At 37.9% G+C, this 3,631-nt stretch overlaps 1 non-coding gene across 1 annotated transcript; it reads right to left on the bottom strand.

Moving 5' to 3' along the window:
- Positions 1 to 1,935: 1,935 nt before the first annotated feature.
- Positions 1,936 to 2,042, bottom strand: LOC128287694 (small nucleolar RNA R71). The gene has a single exon (XR_008278394.1). It is a non-coding gene; the product is annotated as a small nucleolar RNA R71 (small nucleolar RNA).
- Between the last annotated feature and the right edge of the window lie 1,589 nt (positions 2,043 to 3,631).

The following is a 3,631-nucleotide window of genomic DNA, read 5'->3' as shown; positions in this document are numbered from 1 at the left end:
GAGTAAAAAAAGCGAGAAACGGGCCAAAAATGGAGAAAATGGACCCACATGAGAAATCAACACGGCCTGGACTTTCTCACACGGGTGTGTCACATAGTTGTGTCCCATTGGCAGGATTGAAGCACGACTTATACGGGTATACTACATGCCCGTTCCTGGAGTAATCGTACATGGGTGTGTCACACGGACGTGTCCTTGCAGAGCCCAAGTATAACCCTATTCGGAAAAGGCCAATGTTGGAGGCTCTTAGGCATTCAAAAGCCTATTTAAACACCTTAGGAGGCACTTAGAAGGGGACGCATAGTAGGAAGCAAAGAATTACTCAAGGAAAGCTGATTGATCCATCTCAGAAGTCGGATTCATCATCAAGACTGAAGATCTCCCTTCCAGTTCCTTCAAGAGTTTTGGGTTTTCTCATGTTTTGTTATCTTTATGCTTTTGAGATGTTTTCTTTCATAAGTATGAACTAAACCCCCTAAATACCTAAGGGGAATGAAACCCAAGACGGATCTTGTTATTATTATCTGAATTGTATGATATATATTTGACTTGTTCTTAATTATGTGTTCTTAATTCTTGTTTTGATATTCCAAGATATTGATTCAAGTTAAGCTCTTATGCAGAGAAGGAATAGACCCTGCCTAAGAGTAAATTTGTAATAATTAAGCAGAGTTGATTGCACGCCTAGAGATAGGGTGATAAGATCTTGCCGGATTAGGGTGAAACCTAATAAAGGAATCCATAGATCGAGTTAATGCAATCCTAGGGTGTTAATTAGAAAGAGATTCCAATTATTCAGCCTAGGGTTAGACGTTATTAGTCCCGAGAGAGATAATAATATAACTTAGGGATTTCCATGGATCAAGTCAGATGAATAAATCGTCTGATTGAGAGTCAAATAACAAGTGAAGTCTAGGTGGATTTTTCCTTAGGTATTGTCTTAATCAATCGAATTTTCCCAAAAGTATTTTCCCAAATTTTATTTTTGTGTATTATTAGTTAATAATTAGTTTAGATAACCAATCCTCTTAATTTTTAGGCTAGATAATAAAAAGGATGTAAATACTAGTACTCGTAGTTCCTTTGGGTTCGACAATCCGGTCTTGCTGAACTATACTACTGTTCGATAGGTACACTTGCCTTAATTGTGCTAATACGTTAGTCTCAAGAGGGATTCATTCATAAATCTTTAAAACCTGTCACGAATATCACGTATCAAGTTTTTGGCGCCATTTTTGAGGATCTAGGATATTAGGAACACTCGATTTTATTACTTTAGCCATTTTACTTTTATTGCAATTTAAATTTTTATTTTCTATTCTAATTTTTCATTTATTTTCTTCTGACAGGTTTTTCTAGTTTATGACCAGAAGAAACCCGTCAGGACCGTTACTGTTTGATAGTGAGCTTGATCGCACAGTTCGCAGAAATTGAAGAGAAATAAGGCAAAGCTTATGATACACGAAGGAAGAGCAAGAGGACGATACTTCAACCACAACCGAGGAGATGGCTGAAATCCAAGAAAATCCACTACCTCCTGCCATTGCTGTTAATCAGAATCCTGCTCTGCGTACTATGTATGATTATGCTAAACCTTCTTTAACAAGAACTGAATCGAGCATAGTTAGACCCGCTGTAGCTGCAAATACTTTTGAACTAAAACCTAACACAATTCAAATGATACATCAATTTGTTCAGTTTGATGGTTTGCAGGATGAAGATCCTAGCACTCACTTGGCAAATTTCTTAAAATTTTGCGACACTTTTAAAATAAATGGCGTTTCTAATGACGCCATTCGCATTTGGTTGTTTCCCTTTTCATTGAGAAATAAAGCTAAATAGTGGTTGAATTCGTTGCCACGGGGGTCAATCACTACTTGGGAACAAATGACCGAAAAGTTTTTATAAAAATATTTTTTACCGGCTAAAACGGCTAAATTACGTAATGGTATCTCTTCTTTTGTGCAGATGGGTTTAGAAACACTCTACGATGCATGGGAGAGATACAATGACCTCTTGAGAAGATGCCCTCACCATGGGTTACCACTCTGACTATAGGTTCAAACGTTTCATAATGACCTGAATCCTTCGACTCGACAGATGATCGATGCAGCCGCTGGCAGAACCATCAATAATAAGACACCTGAAGATGCTTATGAATTTATAGAAGAGATGTCATTGAATAATTATCAGTGGCAAGTCATGAGGACAAAGCCAACAAAAGCAGCCAGGGTTTATAACGTCCATTCAGTCACCATGTTCTCTAATCAGGTAGAACTCTTGAATAAGAAAATTGATTGTTTCCTTAGTTCTTCACAGGTTCACCCAATAATGCAGTGCGAAGCGAGTGGAGGTGGATCAAGTAGTTCAGAATACCCACTTTATGGCCACAACATGGAGAATGAGCTTTTAAATTACATGGGTAACAATCCTCGATCTCAAAATAATCTTTATAGCAATACTTACAATGCAAGTTGGAAGAACCACCCAAATTTTTCATGGGGAGACCAAGGAAATCAGAGACCACCACCCCCTTCAGGCTTTCAGCAACCACCGTACCAGCAGGAGAAAAAGTCGAACCTTGAGGAGATACTAACCAAATTCATTTTCGTGTCAGAAACTCATTTTCAGAATATCGAGACGACACTTAAAAATCAACAAGCATCAATCCAGGGGCTCAAAACTCAAATTGGACAGCTCACCAAGCTGATTTTCGAATGACCACAAGGTAGCCTGCCAAACAACACTGAATCTAACCAAAGGGAGCAACTCAATGCGATTGCCATTCAAGATGAGGAAGGGTTAGTTGCAAAACCAAGACCAGAAACGGTGGTAAGTAAAGGTAAGAATGAGGTAGGCCAAAATAACCCAAAGCTGATGAGTACAGAATATAAACCTCATGTGCCATACCCCAATGAAACAAGGAAAGACCGATCAGATGAAAAATTTGGTAAATTCCTTAAACTTTTAAAGAAACTACATATTAATTTACCATTTATTGAAGCCCTTTCGCAGATGCCAAACGCACTCAAGTTTTTAGAGGAGCTTTTAGCAAATAAACGAAAGTTGGATGAGGCGTCGCATGTGGAGTTGAATGCAGTTTGCTCAGCCGTATTACAGAATAAGCTACCCAACAAATTTAAGGATCGAGGGAGTTTTACAGGTCCTTATTTAATTGGTAGTTTATATTTTCATCATGCATTGGCTGACTTAGAGGCAAGCATTAATGTTATGCCTTATAAAATGTTTAAATAGCTAGGACTTGGGAAACCCAAACAAATTAGGATGAGCATTCAATTGGCTGATAAAACCATTAGATTTCCTAGGGGTATCATTGAAGATGTTCTTGTTAAGATCGATAAATTTATATACCCAATAGACTTTGTTGTTCTAGACATGGAAAAAGATAGTAACACACCTTTAATTTTAGGATGACCCTTTTTAGCGACTGCTAGAACCATTATTGATGTTGGTACAGATGAACTCACGTTTCGTGTGGGAGACAAAACAATCACCCTTCAAGCTCGTAATTCTAATAACACATCAAATATTGAAGGTGGTTGTATAAATCATTCTACTAGTACTGATCATGTGGTGACACCCTCTATGCAGGAAACAGTTTTGAAGAATA

The sequence above is a fragment of the Gossypium arboreum genome, chromosome 13, assembly GCF_025698485.1.
Source record: "Gossypium arboreum isolate Shixiya-1 chromosome 13, ASM2569848v2, whole genome shotgun sequence".
In the NCBI taxonomy this organism is placed as follows: Eukaryota; Viridiplantae; Streptophyta; class Magnoliopsida; order Malvales; family Malvaceae; genus Gossypium; species Gossypium arboreum.
The sequence above is the reverse complement of the archived record's forward strand: the minus strand, read 5'-3'. Positions and strand labels throughout refer to the sequence as shown.